Here is a 19,894-nt window from a genome sequence, read left to right on the forward strand (position 1 = left end):
TAGCCAGGTGACCAGGAGCTGGGGTGGCAGGAACACCGCCCGCAGCTCCTTCAACATACAATTGCTGGCCTGAAGGATCTCAAGATTTCTGTAAATACTTCATACATTGACTCTATTTGTTCCTGGCCCAAATCTCTGACAGTTCCTCATGATCTGTGGCCCGCAGTCATTGTCAAAAACCTGTTTGTGTTGCTAGCTTCAGAGGCTGGATTTTGGTGCCAATTCAATTCAGTGCTTACAGAATAATTATTGTGAGTTAAAACCAGGCATGCTGGAGCCCAGGTCCCTGCCCTGTGCCCTCCACTTAGAGTTATGATGCTGAGATTTGGGATGCTGACTTGGGGCTCAAAGAAATAGCAGAACTGGGTAAAATTTAAATATTGGCAATAAATCAGGGAGTCACCTGGAGGCTAGGAATGCTGATGCTGAGAAAGCATAAAAAATGATAGTGCCTAATAATAGTGCAAATATTCTCCCAGAATGGATGAACTAGGGAAGGGGAGTCCCAGCTTAGCAGTTCCAGAATTTCTGAACTACAATAAGCATAGACCCTAAAAGCATCTGAATGGTACCCAGTGTGTTCCTTCTGACCCTTACTGCTTGGTTCTCCCTCTGGTGGGAACCCCAAAGGAAAATGCTTAGTAAATACATATGAATGAATGAGGAAAAGATGGGAGGGTGGAGGGAAAGAGAAGGGAGAGGGGAAGGAACACTGAGTTGACATTATGTGACGACAGGAACCTGGCATGGAGCTTTGCAGACCAAGAAACCAGGAAAAGCACCTTCTCTCCATCATATCATTCTTAACCCAAATTCAAGCCACCTTAAGTTTAAGCCATGTAAGGGGAGGAGAAAACTGAAAGGCATTGTGGAGAGTGTGAAGACTGAGACGATGAAGCCGCCTTTACCCCATACTCTGAATCTTTAGCCGAGTCCCTCTCTAGGAGATGACTCAAAAGACAAACTCCATGTGCCCCTCCCAAAAGGAGACATGAACCAGACCCAGGTAGGGATCAATTTGGTTGATTTCCATTGTGGTAACTTATAATGTCAAGACTCACTGAGGAAGATGCTGAAGAAGAACATTGGTAACTAGATAATATGGATGGCAATAGAGAAGGGTGGTAACTCAATAACATGGATGCCACTGGAGGAGGTCGGGAACTCACTGACGTGGATGCCACTGGAGGAGGACGGGAACTCACTGACGTAGATGCCACTGGAGGAGGATGGGAACTCACTGATGCAGATGCCACTGGAGGAGGATGGGAACTCACTGATGCAGATGCCACTGGAGGAGGATGGGAACTCACTGACATGGATGTCACTGGAGGAGGACGGGGACTCACTGACATGGATGCCACTGGAGGAGAAGGGGGACTCACTGACGTGGATGCCACTGGAGCATGGTGGCAGATGATATGAATGTCATTGGACAGACGGGAACCCAGCTTCCGTAGCTGCCTGGGGCTCCAAGCACAGTCATCACGCTTTTCCTTTTTCCACGTGGCCTCCAAAGGCAAGCAAATCTTAGAGATCAGATGACACTTTTCTCTAAAATTCAAGTATAGCCCAAAGGTTTGTATTTATTGCCTGTGAGCTTTGCAGGAATATTTGGGCCCAAGTGCCCTGATCCACACAATATTACAGCTCACTCCAAATCCCAGGTTTCTGAGGGACTCCCTAGCTTGCAGGATAGTTATAAGGATCAATGAAGGTGCCAGTCTTGCTTTTCCATATCTTTTAGATTTATCTTTTTCTAAACAGCCCCAGGTGGAGACTAGAAATCCAGTCTTGATTTTGCCTACCATTCTACCTACCAAGTTTTTAACCATCGCTGTCCACTGGCAGTGAAGAGGAGAGGTCTAAATTCACACTGCTTTTGCAGATGCAATTCTCAGACTACTGAGGAGAGCGAAAGAGAAAGTAATGGAACTGTTCCAGGATCAGGGATATCTATTGAGGCGATAGTACTTCTTTCCATGGAGATTCCACAGCTAAGAGACTTTGTTTTTATAAGATTTATTTTTACTTTGAATAGTGTGAATGAGAGTAGATATCTGTGTACACGAATGTGACTACAAGTGGATATCTGTGTACACGAATGTGACTACAAGTGGATATCTGCGTACACGAATGTGACTACAAGTGGATATCTGCGTACACGAATGTGACTACAAGTGGATATCTGCGTACACGAATGTGACTACAAGTGGATATCTGCGTACACGAATGTGACTACAAGTGGATATCTGCGTACACGAATGTGACTACAAGTGGATATCTGTGTACACGAATGTGACTACAAGTGGATATCTGTGTACACGAATGTGACTACAAGTGGATATCTGTGTACACGAATGTGACTACAAGTGGATATCTGTGTACACGAATGTGACTACAAGTGGCCTCAGACACCAAGGTGTTGGGTCCCCTGGGAGTTACAGAAGGTAATGAGCCTCCCAAAGTGCTGAGAGCCAAACCCAGGTTCTCTGAGAGAACAACATGAGGTCTTACCGGCTGACGCATCTCTCCAGCCCCGTAATGGACTTTTTATTGTCCTGTCCTAGCGTCTAGAAGATGTCTCTTCACTCGTGTTAGCACTGCTGTTCTTGGAAGTGCCAGGACCTTCATCCCAGAAACCGAATTCTCGTCTGTGATCCGCCACTGACCAGTTAGACCCTCATGGGCAGCGTATTTACCCTCTTAGAACTGCATGCCCAGTGTGTAAAAGGCGGCAGTAAATATGCCTGGACCACTGCAAGATAGACATAAAAACCACAACAGATTTAAGAGCTAAAAATGCTTGACAAACATAAGACCTTATTAATGTAACTTTTACTTGGTTAGCATGAAAGAGAAATGCAAGCAAAACGGGAGGAGAGCACAAACTTCAGGAGCTGCCTACCCTTAAAGAAAGAAATGAAGCAGAGAGAAAAGTGAGGGAGGGGAGGAGGAACAGAGGGAGGAAGGGGGGAGGGAGGGAGGGAGGGAGGGAGGGAGGGAGGGAGGGAGGGAGGGAGGGAGGGAGGGAGGGAGGGAGGGAGGGAGGGATGCAAATTCCAGGCAGCCTGCTGACAAACTGCTCCTTCCACAGGCCTGGAAGAGCTGAAAGGAACAGAGGAAATTCATGTATTTACAAGCTAAGCAAAGAGAAAAATGCCGCCATAAATCGGAGGGGGAGAGATAATATAATAAAACAATACAAAGTGTCCTATAAGCGCAGAAACAATAACAACGCTAAAACAGAAATAGCTTATTAAGTTAAAACAGCAGTAAATCTGTCGGAACAGCCCATAGAAACTCTCATCTCATGATAGTAAAAAGCGTCTACCATGCCTATTGTCTTATACTTTCATTAAACTACAGTTTTATAAGCTAAATTATCGCTACTTCTTGCTCAATTCCCAGAATGAAATCTAGTTAAACTCTTAATTTGGTAGATAGATCTCTTGTAAGTGAGGCATCTTTAATGGACAGCTCCCAAAGGCTGACTTGACTGGGGAATGGAGCACAGAGAGCCAGGAACCAAGGTACAGAAGTGCTGAGCCAACTATTTGGGTGTGACCAGAAAGTGGGGGCTTTTACCAGACACCCAGGAAACAAGGGAGTAGGGAATCTCTCCCCCCAACAAAGGAGGTTCAGCCCTCAAGGGAGGTAGAAGTTCCAACCAAGCAGTTTTAGTCTCTCTAGCAAGCTGGGTCTGCAATCCTCGCACTCTCCAAGCCCTCTCAGCATTAGGTGCCAAACAACAGGTGACCAGGGTTTTTAATGCCCTTGCTAGTAAAGCCTTGGGTCTTAATGTTTACCCCACCCCATCCCTGAACTGACTTGCTCTCAATGCTTTGTCTCAAGCACAGAGGTTGCTTTCTTTGGTGACTGTCCTCAACTTCTACTGACTACACAGCGGTTATTCCAACACATGTTCTGAAGTTCTCCCACCAAGCCTGCTTTCCAGACGCCAGCTGCTCTGACGGTACAACCTTAGGATCCTACCCTGCGCTCTGTCTCCAGGGAGAGAGGCAGCACCACCTGTGTGGTCCTGGTCTGATGGGCAGAGACCAGAATTCAGTTCCTTCACTGCAGGAAGCAGCGACAGGGAGTGGGCAGGGAGTAAGGGATTCTGAGGCATTTCTGTGACTTGTGCTGCCCCAAGCCCTTACGGCGTGGAGAATTGGACCATTGCAACTTCACATAAAGAGGCACACTTCAGTTAAAATTATCTGAGAACCTATGTGGCATGACCATCTGGATTTTGCTATAGTATGTTATAGACAAATGTCTCAGGGAAGCCTTCTTGTCTTAAATGTCACCACATAACCAGTTTTATGAGGCAAATTATTTCTGGTGCTAGAGAACTGCCAAGGATGACCTTAAGCACTTGGCACAGCTTGTTATTTTTATACTTCTCGGTGCCCCACGGAACAGCCACCAGCTTCCTTTCTCTACTTCCACTGCCTCTCCTCTCAGCTCCTCCTTCCTACCACAGGTTTTCCTCTCTCCCCAGACCCACCTCACCACCACTGAGGAGGCTCCAGCAGCCTCAGCCTGCAATGACCTTCCTGTAAAGTGACTTCCCCATTCCTCACATCCCTGACCAAATCCCCCTTTCATATGTGGATTCCCTCACATGTCATGTTTACAGGGACCTCTCTCACCCCTGGTATCTAGAGATGCTGTTTCTTTGCTCCATCACAGCTTTTAACCTTGTCCACTTAGTACAAATGCAACAATTACTAAGGAGGAAAATGTGAACATTGCTTTTTCTATACCCACATCAGGGGCACTGACAGTGGCTTTCCCCAAAAGCCAAGCTAATGTTTATGCGCACACACACACAAACCCATTCTCTCTCTCTCTCTCTCTCTCTCTCTCTCTCTCTCTCTCTCTCTCTCTCTCTCTCTCTCTGTCTGTCTCTCTCTCTCTGTCTCTCCTCTCTCTCTCTCTCTCTCTCTCTCTCTCACACACACACACACACACACACACACACACACCATCTCAGAAAGGGAAGGATGTGTGTTGCAAACCCATGAAGGAAGAGCATCACAGGTTCATCGATGGGAGGGTCCTCCATGAGCGTTATGGGGTGGGAGAATAAGAGGTTATCATACTGGAGGGCATCTGGAGGTTCTTTTAGACAGAGGTTAAGGTGCCATGCCTATGCCCTCACTTGTGGGCAATGTCTTGGTAGAGAGAGCAATTTGTGATCACTGGTTTCTTATTTAGGATTTCAGTTGCTGTGAAGAGACACCATGACCATGGCAACTCTTATAAAGGAAAACATTTAATTGGTTGGCTCACATTTTCAGAGGTTCTGTCCATTGTCATCACAGTGTAGCATACAGGCAGACATGGAACTGGAAAGGGAGCTAAGAGTTAATACATCTTGATCCGCAGGCAGCAGGCATGCACTGAACAAGGCATAGCTTGACTATAAAAGATGCCAAAGCCTGCCCGCAGTGACATATTTTCTCCAACAAGGCCACACCTCCTAATACTGCCACCTCTTATGAGCTTATGGGGGCCAATTACATACAAACTACCACTGTTATTTTTTTTCTATGTTCTATTTACCACTAAATACTTGGGACTCAGATTTAGAGGTGAAAATCTGTTAGATCAAAGAAGTCGGAAGCAACCAGTTGACCTTCCTTTTTGGCTGGAGACCCAGCAAGATAGCGTCTCTCTACCCTTCAAAACCAAAAAGGGTCATGAATCTCCAAGTTCCTCCCTATTCCTTCCCGTGTGTGTCTCTACCCATATTCCTGGCTCCTCCATATTCTCCATGGCTAATTCCTGTCAACTAGTCATTGATTCTGCCTGCTGATCCAAAGTTACTTTTATTAACAAACACAGTCTGGGTTTCACAGTGCCATCAAATATCCCACCACAAACCACAACTAGATAAACAGATGAGAAGTCCATGACTTCCCCAGGGGCATCAGGACTGAGAGCTGCAGGGTCAAGGTCACTGTCTACACAACCACTGTGCAAGCAGAATGGAAAAATGTGCAGATTGAAATGTCAGGACCACAACAATCTGTTCCTTCCTAGTTTGGCCACTGTGAAGGTATGAGATTTTTCTGTGTTCTGATAAAGCCAAGGAGGAGACTCCAAGAATGGCTGAACTTTCATCCCTCACCCTACAGTTTGCTGATGAAGGAAGCTGAGGGGCTGACATGACTCATACTGCCACAAAACACTAAACTCCTCCTAGGTGGGCTTGCCCTTTGCACTGGAGGAAGCTCTGGCATAGGATGCCTTCTCTACACTCCCCACCTTTCACTACCTACCTCGCCCCAAGTTTTCCTAGTCTAAGCTACTCAAAGCAGCCTCTGGGGTCACAGAGCCCAGACTAATGGAAACGATGCCATTTCCCCGGCAGTTTGTAATCCACCCGTGTAAAAGGCAAGTGTGGAGGTCATCTTTCCATAAATTCCCAATTCTGCTGGAAAAGCAGACAAAGGCAGCTGGGGAGCCAGGCGACTGCCTTTGTTTTTGCAACTCTTTCCATTGCAGAGCCCTTTGTATATGCAGCCCAAGTGGAATGCATCATAAAAAGGTGACATTTTATCACAGCAGTTTGTAAATTTTACAGACACCGGCTCCCTGTAAATCACCCAGCTTATTCCCCAGCTGACTTTATTACAGCAAATCCAGTCATGGATAAACTGTGTGCCAGTTTACTTGAAATTTATCTTTTTTATTCAAGCTGAAGTGAGTCCTTTTAATATTCTTCTCTCTTATAATGATAAGGCATAATGATAACCTTATTTTCTATTCAGACAGCTTTAAGGACTCTCATTTCTCTGGAACTGCAGTTCCTATTTGGGGCGTCTTTGCTCCCAAAGTCATTTCAAATTTGTTTCTTGTGTCAAAAATGTGGGTACCTCCCTGCACCAAGTCATGCAACTCCCTAGAGTTTCAAGTTCCTTTTACTCATTTTCCTACAGCCTTCTGCTTCCTGGGTCCCAGACTTTTCCCTCCCGCGGCAGCTGCAGGAAGTCCTCTGTCTATGCCTCATTGACCTCCAGCCTCTCATCTGATGAAGAGGAAGCTTAAGGGTGGTGACACTTCTGCCTCACCTACCCAACCTCTACACTGCTAAAGGCTGGAACTGCAACCAGTCCAGGCTGAGGGCACGCTCCACTGAAAAAATGTACTACAGCCAGGAGGCGACGGCTCACGCCTTTAGTCCCAGCACGCGGTAGGCAGATGTCTGTGAGTAGGAGGGTGGTCTAGTCTACAAGAGCTAGTTCCAGGACAGCTAGGGATGTCACACAGAGAAACTTTGTCTCAAAAAATAAAAAACAAATTAAGAGACAGACGACAGGGAGAGAGAGAGAGAGAGAGAGAGAGAGAGAGAGAGAGAGAGAGAGAGAGAGAGAGAGAAGAAAAATGTGCTGCACCCTGCATAAAAATCAGGCACAGGGGCATGTGTCCATAACTCCAGCGAGTTTCAAGTTCAATAACAGGTCCCTATCTCAAATGATGATGATGATAATGGTAATGATGTGGAGAACACCCAGCACCAGGGGCAGAGGTAGGAAAACCCAAAAACCTTGCTGGCCAGCCACTCTAACTCTAGGTTCAGAAAAACTCTGTTTCAACAGATAAAGCACAATAGAGGAAGACACCAGGCACTGGCCTCTGGCCTCCACATGCACATACACAGGCGAACACATGAATGTACACATACTGGTAAACACAGGTATGCACATACACATACAGAATACATATACCATGTATATGTACATATCGAGAGTCTCTCTCTATCTCTCTCTCTCACACACACACACAAAACACACACAAATACATGGAGTAGAATATACACTATTCCAGATCTTAAAAGTTTAATGAAAAAAATCTCATTAGTAATTTTTACATTATAATAATACAGTATTAACCAAATGGTGAAATGCTATTATTTTCAATGTACTAGAAGAAATAAAGCATAATAAAAAAATAACAGCAAGAGCTGCATTGTGCTTTTTTGAGTGTGGCTACTAGAAAAGAAGACCACATTGTGTCTTGCAGTCCATCTGCTGGGTTGTGCTGCTCTGAGCTGAGCACATGCTCCCAGAGCCTAAGCAAGGGTGCATCTCTCCAGGGGGTCTCTGGCCTTGAATCAGGTTCATCTCTTCCTGTGGTTTCTATTTCCTATAGCGCTGAGAGAGGTCTGACAAGGAGGCGGTGTTTATTAATTTTGTCAGCTCACATGTGCAAGTTTCTCTATGTAGACCAGTAGTTCTCAACCTGTGGGTCACAGTCCCCACAGGAATCTCATATTAGATACTCTGCATATCATATATTTATATCCTGATTTGTAACAGTAGCAAAATTACAGATATGAAGTAGCAATGAAATAATTTTATGATCAGAGTGTCGCCACAACATGAGGAACTGTATTAAAGAGCCTTGGCTTTAGGAAGGCTGAGAACCACTGGTGTAGATTCGGGAAAGTTGGAGTGCCTGAGAGTGACTTTACTGTCCCTCACTGTGCTTGGCAGGTTTTGCTGTGCTTGTAGAAAAGATGATGAACAGATGTGAAACAGACAAACAATTCAAAGATAATACGGGCACAGTGCCAAGACCTGACAATGTCTTAGATTATGCTGGACTATAATCCTGAAATAAAAACATTTCTCCTGATGATAGTCACACCCTTTGGGACCTGATGCTACAAAGGAGTGTGTGTTTGCATTGTCTGGAGGTCATGATACACCGGGGGAACTCGACCCAAGGAAGGGGGTGAACATTAGGATGAAGCAAGATTAAGTTCCAAATGGACTCCCCAGCACACACACATTGCTATAAACCAACTCCTTTACTAACACCACTGCTCCCATCTCCCTTCTCTAGACCAGGTATGGGCATTCACCTGAGACTATATTCCCACAATCGGGTCATGCCCTGGCCTCACTCAGAACCTACCATGGGACCCTGGTGCCACAGGACAGTGTGGTTTCCAGTCTCCCTCCCCATGCCCATCTCATGGTCCTCAGTGCATTCATTCTGTGAATCTCCTGATTTTGTGTTACAAACAGCCTGTGTGTGCCCAAAATAGCCCTCCCCAAGCAGCATCCTCCCATTCACCCACCTGAGCTCTCCGTCCATACTGGACATTCAGCATTTCTTACATGGAGCACCCCCTCCCAACTCCTTCAATCTTTTTATTCCTGAGTTCCAACAGTAGTACCATTAGAAATATCTGTCAAGTGCCATGTTCTAGAAAGTCTCCACAAACGGGGATAAGTTGTTCAACTACAGAACTTAGCCCTTGAACACTGACAGAATGCAGGGACAGTGTAAGCTCAGGGGAATTAGGCCAATTAAAAACTACTCCCTGAAAGTGGTGTTAGAGGTGGAGAGTAACCGCAGCCACGAAAGACCTCAACAGTGTGGAGGAGAAGATGCCTTGTTCACCTGAGCAGGGAATAGGCAAGGACTCAGTCCCAGCCTCATCTCAGAGGACCATGACAGAGCCTGACTCTTAGGACAGTGAATGCTTTTTCTGGGGCTAGAACAAGACCTCATGCTAGGAATGAAAACTATCAGATGCTCCTGGGTTATCTAGTCCATCTCTCATCTGCTGGTTTTGTAAAAACAGGGGCCTTGGATGGGGAGAAGATGAGGCCAAGAATCCAAGGATGAGTAGTGATAAGACCAGCGCCTGCTGCCAGCCTGAGGCGAGAGTATTCATTCTGAATCACAGGTCAAAGAATTACCTGTGTCATTACTGCAAGGACGTCCTTCTGAACACAAGCTATGTGAAGTTGTGTTGGGAGAACCCCTGCATCTCAGAGTCTGGGTGAAGCTGAGAAGTCATATTTTTAGGAGGCTCTTAAGTTGCTGTCCTGTGACTTAGCTGAGGGTCTGTCACCACCACACTGTTTTCCCTCTGGGGCCTTCACAGAATTAATAACTCTGATTGGGAGTCTCACATGTGGGAAACAGAATATCAGATGTCTCCTTTCTGTGGGTCACCAATGGATCCCACCCATGAGACTCAGGGAAACCATAGGGTAGTCCCAAGGAGGACTGAGGGAAGGGTTTGGAGATGACAGATTGGAGTGAGCTAGGGAAGGGTGTCACATGGGTCTAGCTCCAGAAGGCTCCCTTTTCCAGGTATTTGCTGGCCACCTGTGTATGCCATTTAGTTAAAATCTAAACACCCCAACCAGAAGAGCAATAAATAAATATTGAGAAAGGTTTTAAAGGCCATTAGGTTGTGGAAATTAAGGAGGATTAAATGGCTGGGGAGCTCAGAAAGCTGCATAGTGGATGAAAACCGCTGTGCAGTTTCCAGCAGGATTCTCAGTGTGAGGTATGGGCCTCCACAAGGCGTGAAGTGTGGAGCCACTCAAGAGTTCATACTGTTAGACAGCTGTGATCACATAGCCTTAGATGGCCACTTTGAAAGGACCCATGCACTTCAGAGTGCCCTTCTGGACCCCGGATTAAGCAGAGACCACACCCAGACACGAATTTCCAACACAAGATCCTTTACTGAGCAAGGCAAAGAGAAATGTGACTGAATCTGAACCAGACAGAAACAGAAGCAAATAGCTTTGCAGGAGAGATTTTAAGAGGGAACGGAGGGGGGAGAGGGGCTGTTAGAATGAGCTAGGATGAGCTGGTAAGTTCTGATTGGATATGTGAGTCAGGTAGCCAAATGGGGATTTTTGATTGCTGGACCTTGATGTTTTGATAGCTGGACCTTGGTGATCCACCTCAGCAATGAGTCAGGCATGAGAAAGAAGTCAAATAAGGGAATAGACCTTGGTGGCTAGCTTCAGGAATATGGACGTGTCTAAATAAGGGACTCTAAATGCTTAGTAAGGGAGAGGGAAGCGAGGAGAACCTGCTGGTGCTATGTTTGCCGTGTGTGGGCTTGTTGGAAAGCTCTTCACTCTCTGTGGACCAGTCCAGCTGGAAGTAACATGTACTTACTCAGGGTCTGTGCCCCAGACAGTGTCATTCCACTCCATAGTCACTGAGTCCTAAATGCCTGGCTTGGCCTTAACAATTGGACCAAGGGGAAATGAGAATGACTCTCCTATTTATTTCAGGAAGGGGATAGTCCTTCCCAAAATCTGCCGTCTTGGCTGCAAAAGGAAACATTGCTTGTGAAGATGCTGCAATGTAATTGATATTAAAGTCTATCGTTCAGTAACAGAGTCATTCTAAGACAGTGTGGCAGGGGATGTGAACCGCAGTGAGCACAGTCAAGACGTTAAAAACCAGTGTTGAAAGAAAGAAACCCAGAAAGGAATAGAGCCAGAACGGCTAACATTACTTTGCATTTCTTCATAAGAAGAGATAAGGTAATAAGAAATGCAGTGGTTATAGCCCAACCTATAAGTCACATTTACGTTAGCTCCTCTCTAAATTATTCATCCATTTTGTGGAGTGAGCTCAGTCATCCGAAATGAATCTCTTTATTATCTTCATTAAATTCCGAAAAGAACACACTCTTTGCACGAATCATAAGAAAGGACTGCTGGAACAAACAGACATGCCTAGCCATGTCCCATATGACCCAACAGGAGTAACCGTCGTAGACTGAGACAGAATGCACAACATCTTGGGAAGACCACAGTTCTAGACCTCCCAGTCAGCCCGCTCCTCACAAAGCCAGCAAACCTCTCTTCACAGAGTAGAAAGCATTTTATGCCAAAGTCTCTCCTGTGCCCCTCACAACCTCCCCTGCATTTTTCCTCACTTCAGATCCCCAGACTACACATAGCACAAACGTTCACCTATGACACTGTTTCATCTCAAGTTCTCATAATTCCTTCCTAGAAGCTTTGTCTGAGTTCACTAATGCATTACTTGGCTCCTCCCAGTCTTAGGGAGGAGGAGCTATTGAGCAGTAGAAACAGCCGGTCTTCTCTGGAGAGAGAATGAATATGCTGTCCTCCTAGAGAAATAGCAATGAGGGTCGATGATGTCACCAATTCCACAAAGTCCCAAAGACAGCATGAGCCACATGAAACAAGAATGAGCAATGAACGTTGACTGGAAATCTCCCCCAAAAAACATGAAGTCTAAATGGATGGCCGTGGCCCATGCCTTTAATTCCAGCACTTAGGAGGCAGAGGCAGGCAGATCTCTTTGAGTTTGAGGTCAACCTGGTCTACAGAGTGAGTTCCAGGACAGCCAAGACTACACAGAGAAACCCTGTCTCAAAAAAAACCTAAATAAATAATGATTTGGTGGCTAGCTCACTTTTACTTCAGACAAGCCACCGGAACTCTCAGCCTGAGTTCCCCCTTCAAAATTCTTGCATCAAATATCCACGATAGGCCACAACACTCAGGAGGCAGAGGCAGGTGGATCTTTGTGTGTTTGAGATCAGCCTGGTCTACATAGTGAGTTCCAGGAGAGCCAAGGCTATGGAGAGAGACCCCGTCAAGAAAGAAAGAAAGAAAGAAAGAAAGAAAGAAAGAAAGAAAGAAAGAAAGAAGGGAGGGAGGGAGGGAGGGAGGGAGGGAGGGAGGGAGGGAGGGAGGGAGGGAGGGAGGGAGGGAGGGAGGGAGGGAGGGAGGGGAAAATAAAAACAGATTAGGACAACTTTCAAAATTGAAGTTGTAAGAAAATAAATAGCAATCTGCATAAAGAGAATGGCAGTGTTATGCCCAAATCGTAGAGTCCCCCAAAGACCACCAAGTAGTCAAAATTCATATGCAAAAGCAAAGCGCCTTTATTCAAACTCGAGGTTGGACCCTCTAGGTGCCTAATGGAGCAGTATGAAATCAGAGTCTTGAGAGTTTAGTTTAGGTTGGGTTTTATCACAGCAGGGGTTGAGGTGAGGGGATTTCTAAGGTTCAGAACCCCTGATTGACTGACATTTGTCTAGGGGTGTCTTGGTGAAAGTGGATAGGTGTGTGCCGGGCTAAGGGACATCTGGTAATCCTATCTACAATGGTTGGATTTCCCATGGATGCTGATTGGTCTGTTCCTAGGTGGTACCTAAGGTGGGGGTCTCAGTTTGTGTTCTTTCTGGAGCCTGGTGTTGCCTTAGGGTAAACAGAAACTCAGGCCTACTTTCTGGCTGCTCTCTATTGAGCCTGTCGTGGCAAGAGTGTACCCAAGCTGCCCTGGGCTTACAGCAGAGCACTGAAATAATAGAAGAGTATATCATCTATATTGCTGTATGTAATATTTTTACTTTATCATATCCTTTGTCCATGGCATCTACATTGCTGTATATAATATTTTTACTTTATCACACCCTTTGCCCATGTGACCCTCAAAACTAAATAAACTAAGATAAATACTTTTTTAGTACATACCCAGCAGAGGAGTCAAGAAATCACACTGCTGGTTAATGACAAAACTCACATCAATTTTACAGTGTGCTGATTCTCTGGAAGGCTGCTCTTGGGTTCTAAGAAAGGGACACATATAAAGCCGTGGCACGTTGCCTCAGTGTGTCTCAAAGCTGAGTTGCTCTTCATGGCTCTCTACTCCTCAGTCCTGTAACCACACACAGCGTTTGACCTGTTCACAGATCAACAGGATAAGCTACAGTTCCCAGCAGAGCAAAAGCCGAGGGTGCCCTTTGAGTTTCCGCCATGCTCATTTGAGGGCATTCTTGCAATTCACATAAAATATGGGACCTCACAGACATCGGGTGGTCCCATCATCTGGGAAGCCTTATGATGAACATGTCAAAGGAGAAAAATTATTTGGATCCAAAATACCTTTAAAAAATTAGTCTAATTCCACAGACTGACGATATGACTTCAATGTTATTTATAAAATGCTATAACTGGACTTGTCTTTCCAAACTCTGCATCACCATTTTCAAGCCTGCCACCTTCTCTTTTACATGCTCTGAAGTGAAACCAAGACTCTGTTCATTTTTCAATTCCCCTAATTGATTTCTTGAGTCATGCGCTACTTTTCCCAAACAAACAAACAATCTGAGACCAAAAGAAGTTTGATCGGAGGGAATAAAAGTAAGTTATAACTCCTTATTAAGAAAAGTAGTGTGACTGACCTGTGTGGTGACATTGGGACCGGGCAGGGAAAAACACTCACAAGACCTTCTAGGGTCACCTGCCATGGGTGAGTAGAAGGATCCACGGGTGTCATTATGGGGAGCAAACATATGGTGGCGGATGGGGGAGAGAGAGAGGCAGGGTGGTTCATGTCCTGTGGAGCAGGCAGATTTGAAGAGGCAAAGGTGTTGTGAAAAGGCTGACGTGGATGGTCTGGATGCCACTGGGACCATGGCGACATCTGGGCCTGGGCTGCTGCCAAAGGCTATATCTGGGTTGATGACCCTGCTGCAGCTGTGGCCAGTGCATCTACATGGCTTTTGTTACCACCCAGGGCCATGAGAATGCCCAGGGTCTTGTTGGTGTCCGATGGTCATGCTGCCACCAGGGCCATTGCAATCTGAGTGGCCCGCACTTCCACCCAGGGCCACGGTGACATCCAGATCTAAGCTGCTGCCTCCGACAATGACGAGGTCTGTTGTTCTGCTACAGTTGGAATCTGTGTTGATGTCCATTGCCTGTGTTACCACAGGGGCCCCTGTGACCTGTGAGTTAACCCATGTGTTGAAAAGGGTCATGTTGAGCTGGCTACACCCCTCACTGATCCAGGGATAGCAAACTCCAATTACCCCTTCATAGGAGAGCTGGTCCCACCCCTCCTAGGAGAGCTGGCCCCTGCAATTAGAAAACCTGGTTCTACCCTTTAAGACAGATGTGGGAGAACTGGCTCCACCCCTTGCCTGAGGGGTGTGGTCTCAGCAGCCAGGACTGACCAATTCAGCTATTGCCCAGGCACATATCCAGGGTTTTGAGTTGGCACTTCCCAGCATCAATCTCATCTGTGACCTCCTAGAGCATATAACGGGACTGATCCTGTGGAGCCATAGCTACAAGATCACCATGACTCAGGGCAACTGCAGGATACATAGAGGCGATTCAATGAGGGTCCAGTATTGATGATATACCAGAAGCTGGATCCTTGAACCTGAGCAACAGCACATTACACAATGAACTTTACAAGTAAAGCTGTTTGGACTAAAGGGTAGACTGCAGGACACACAGCAGCAACCAGGGCCACTAAGATGAAGGAAGAGACAATGAAGAAGAGGGAAAGATGGAGGAGCAAAGTGGGCTTTTTGTTTGCTTTGTTTGGAGGAATGCTACAAGAGTGAAGGACTGATATAGACAGATTTGGAAATTGGGGTGCATGATGTAAAATTCCTAAAGAATCAATAATATATATATATATTTATGTATATACTATAATATATATTTAAAAGATAAAATAAGAGACTTCAAAAGGGAAGTGTTGTTCATAGTTTGCAGAAAGAAAAATACCCATTCTACTATAGGCAGAGCGAGCCTCTTGAAAACCCTCTGTATGTAGATTTGGGGAAATTTTTAATAGACTAGAATGAATATTCTAAAATGGCACAGCAGTTTCCAAGCTTCTAATTGCAAGATGTAGTTACTTAATTACACATTGTTAGTACCTGATTACACAGACCTGGACTCATTTTGTAAATGTGCTTAATTATACTAATTAACTCAATAATCACTCACAAAAAATACTAAGATTTCAAATGAAGAAAACTCTTAGTAAACTGGATAATACTTAAAGAAACAACCTTTTAAAGCAAAGACAAAACTTACATCCATCCGGCTTACACCTTCCTTACCTAAAATCAAAACTGTGTCTACCTGGGTCTGTCCCGGGGTACACTAAGTCTGAGGATGGGAGAAAGAAGAACCAAGGGTACTGTCAGGAAACTGTGGGGTTCACTCCAACTCTCCCCTAAGGGAAAATTGAGCTCCTAGATGACCATTTGTGCTGTGTAGTCACACGCCCAGTGAATGAGGTACTAGACACCCAGTTTCCTTAATTTTTGTCCTTTCTCTTCACCAAGTTTTTATACAGGAAGCCAAGGGTACCCCCAAGACCAAAACAATTGACCATTTTAATTGAATAATTGAATGTGCCAGGCTTCTTGATATTAACTTATCGCTGGGTTTGACTACCCAAAATTCCAAATAGTGGTGCTCTAACATAATAGGGATTTTATTTCCCTAATTAACATATGTCCAGAGCAGACAGATGGAAATTCAGCAGTGGTTATGTGAGGCTGAGGCACAGTGCCCTACAAGTCATAGGGTATGGATCTTGTCTTTGTTCTCTCAGGACAGCCATAAGACTTCTACATTTCAAGGAACGAGAGGAGGTTAAAGGGAAAGTAAAGCATTCATATTAAAAAAGTAAAGGTCTCCCCCAAGGTCATCACATTAACCTGAGAGACAGCATTTTATTATAGGGCCCTACTACTGTGAGCATCAACTCGGGTTTGCTTAGTCAGATGAAAGAGACAAGGATTATTGTTACAGCAATTGACAGTGTCTGCCATATTCAGTCTGACCTTGGGGGTATTGGATATCAAGGAAGGAAATCAAGACATAAAGGTACCACCAAGTATAACAGAAACTAGAGCACCAGGAACCAGGGATATAGATGCTCAGTTTTCCCATCTAATCAAGTATAATAGGGTTGGACAAAAGCAATGATGTCAAAATGTTTTGGTCTTTTTTTTTTTTTTTTTTAACAAGAGAACTCATCCCTCCAACAGGATTGTGGGCAAAACCTCAACTGAGAACAGATCACAATAGAACTGCTTTTGCCATGGTGAAGCTGGGTGTAGGAGCAGGACAGGAAACACTGTACCAGGCACCGTCATGTCATACCGAAATCACTCTTTACAGAAGGACATGTCACATTTGCCAGGGCTCAGGGAAGAAAGGGCCTTCGGCTGCTAGTCTTGTGGGCACGGCCTCAGCTATAGCAAATGCTCCACCCAAGGTACCACTTTCATACCTGTGTGGTCCACACAGTGACTAGTGGATGCAGCACATGGTGACCTGGCTAACAGGATATCTGTGAAGCCATGTTCTCCCAGCCTCCTATGTAACAGACAGAGGCTGCTGTGGGGCACCATTGCCCTTCAGTCTTCTCTACACCTGCTCCTGAATAACTCTGGCAGAGACCTAATCTGACCATCTGTGGAACCTAGTTCAAAAATCATACAGCTGATTCCTTCCATTGTTGAAGTCCAAGCAGAGAAACTGAAGTATCAAGAAGAGCAGGGGGGCTAGAAACTGAGAGGGCCAGTCCTGAATGGCTTGAGAAGTCTTGGAACAGGTGAATTGAATCAAAGACATGGCAAGATGTCCCCAGAGAAGAAAGCGTCTCGGATGCTGATGATAGCATCAGCTGTCCTGACATCTGCAGAGCACTGTGCACACAGAGCCCTGTCACATATTCCTCCAGTCCACAAACCCTGAAGAAGTTGTATACTAGGGCTTTATTGTTTGTTTTGTACTTGGCCACCCAGTATCTCAAACCTTTCTGTTAAGGGGACACCCTTCATTGGGAAGTCATCATAAACATCAAAAGGACAGATATTTTTATTCTTGTCTTTACTAGGGTTTCTGAAAGAAACAATCAGATATTCCTACTTGGACTTCCAACCTGCAGGGAACAGCACACGGACAAGAGCAGTTAACCTCCATGGTTGGCAACAGGTGAAAGCGTAGGTTTCTAACACTCATTTTACAAGGAAAACAGGCTCAGAAACATAAACATTTCCCAAGGTCAAACCACAAGCAGTAGCTGGGCTGAGATATCACGCCACCACTGTAATTACTAAATGCCATCTGAGTCACTTCTGAAGTCATCACAGTGGTACCTTCTCTGTTCTTCTGAAAAGGAACACAGCCTTGGATTGTGGCTTCTCCTATCAGATTCAAACAGCTAGTATCTGACTTTATTAAAAATGGATATTGTCGGGATGTGTGTAATATAATTTCTTTACTAATTAGGAGTGTGTTTCCTCTCAGATACTTATCAAGCCTCTAGGGAAGCCTTTGCAGGAAGATGGAGTCTCTGGGAGGCCTCTGCTGAAATTATACCACATCTTTGCATATTCAGTCTCCCCTCCTTCTCTGGGAATGCCAGTCAGTAGAATGATAATGGCTAGCTCTCCTCTGTTCTGCCAGAGAAAGAGCCCAACTGGCTGGGACTCCTGGCTTTCTGTTGCATAGTACACACTGGGCAATGTGATTGGCCCTTCCAAGAAACAGGCTCACTTGTCTTGGCCATTAGTGAAAAGGAAACTTCTGGCTAGAGCACAGGGCTGAGGGCTTAGGGGAACAGTGTCCCTGGGGGTCCCTTCCCGGGGGTGGGGGTAGCCTCCTTCTATATATTGTAAGGCAAGCAGGTCTCTTGGAATCACAGAATCTCAAGGATTTGAGACTCCTCCCAAACCACAGCCTCCCTTTCCTTGGCTTTACCTTTGCTCCTGGTTAACAAGTTCCCAGTCGGCAGCACTTCCCAAACCCCAGCCCACGAGAGAGCTCTCGATTGTAGTTCTCCCAGCTCTATCCACCTAGCATCTCCACAAACTGGATCCAAAACAGCACAAAGATATTATTCACATGTAAACTAAATGTCATTTCAAATATAATACCTCCTTAAATATTAGAAGGGTCCGGAGCTACCTCCTTAGATATTAGCAGGGTCAAGAGCTGTGGGGGAGGGGGTACCCCTGGGGGCACAGCTTGGCAGGTAAAGTACTTGCCACATAAAGCTCTGAGTTTGGGCCCAAACTCACATGGAAAAACACCAAATGTTGGGAAGGCAGAACCCTCCCTACCCTACCCAGAAAATTCCAGGACAATAAGACTCTCTAGATGAGAGAGAGAGAGAGAGAGAGAGAGAGAGAGAGAGAGAGAGAGAGAGAGAGAATAGATAGATGATAGATAGATAGATAGATAGATAGATAGATAGATAGATAGATAGATAGATAGATAGATAATTTAAAAAAGGAGTAACATCTAAAACTGACCTCTGAGCTGCTCATGCATGGATAAACACACACACACACACACACACACACACACGCAATATTAGTGGAGTCCTTCAACTAAAGCAGATTGTCCTTATAAATCCAGCTCACACCCCTCCAGAAATTGGGGACATTGTCAACATAAGCCTCATCACCAAGCTGGACTTGAGAGTTCTAGGTGCAAGGGGCCATCACAGTGCATGTCAGGAGACTAGAAGCCCCTTAAAAGGACAGTCTGCTTCTTTCCTGTCAATATCTCTGGATTATACCCCAGCAATAAGCAAATTCAAATAAGTTACCAGCTAAAAATAGTCTCCCATGAGACCTCTTGAGGATAAATATGCTTTTTAAAGATATGCATAGGAAGTTTCTCATTGCTAAAGTCACCTTCTGGTGACAGCCATGGAAGTGAGCCTTCCAGTGTCCAAGCTGTAGTTATCAGTCAAGAGCTCCAACTGCTTTCTTGGAAATCTATGCTTGCAGAGGTCATGATGCCCCCAGGCTATCCCTACCCAATGTCCCAGCAGGGTACGGTGCTAAGTCCTGGAAAACATAGACTTCTTATCCTTTGGTTTGCCTGCAATACTCTGCATGGGTGCTACCCAACATCCTTAGCTTATCCAGCTGTCCAGAATGTATCTACCCAACACGAGTGTCACCAACATCCTTAGCCTACACAGCTATCCATAATATATCTACCCAACATGGGTATTATCCAACATTCTTAGCCTACACAGCTGTCCAGAATGTGTCTACCCAACACAGGTGTCACCAACATCCTTAGCCTACACAGCTGTCCGGAATGTGTCTACCCAACTCTCTAAGATGCCCTGCACTCAGGGTCAGACTTCTGTACAATAACTCTCCCGATCATCCCTGTCTCCCACCCTAGAATTCTCTCAAGAAAAATTCCCTAAAAATTCATTAGATCCTTCATCCCATCTACTTCTCAAAAGCCCCAGACTAGCACATCTGATTCTACATCTTCATCAC

The sequence above is a fragment of the Chionomys nivalis genome, chromosome 1 (genome assembly GCF_950005125.1).
Source record: "Chionomys nivalis chromosome 1, mChiNiv1.1, whole genome shotgun sequence".
Lineage (NCBI taxonomy): Eukaryota > Metazoa > Chordata > Mammalia > Rodentia > Cricetidae > Chionomys > Chionomys nivalis.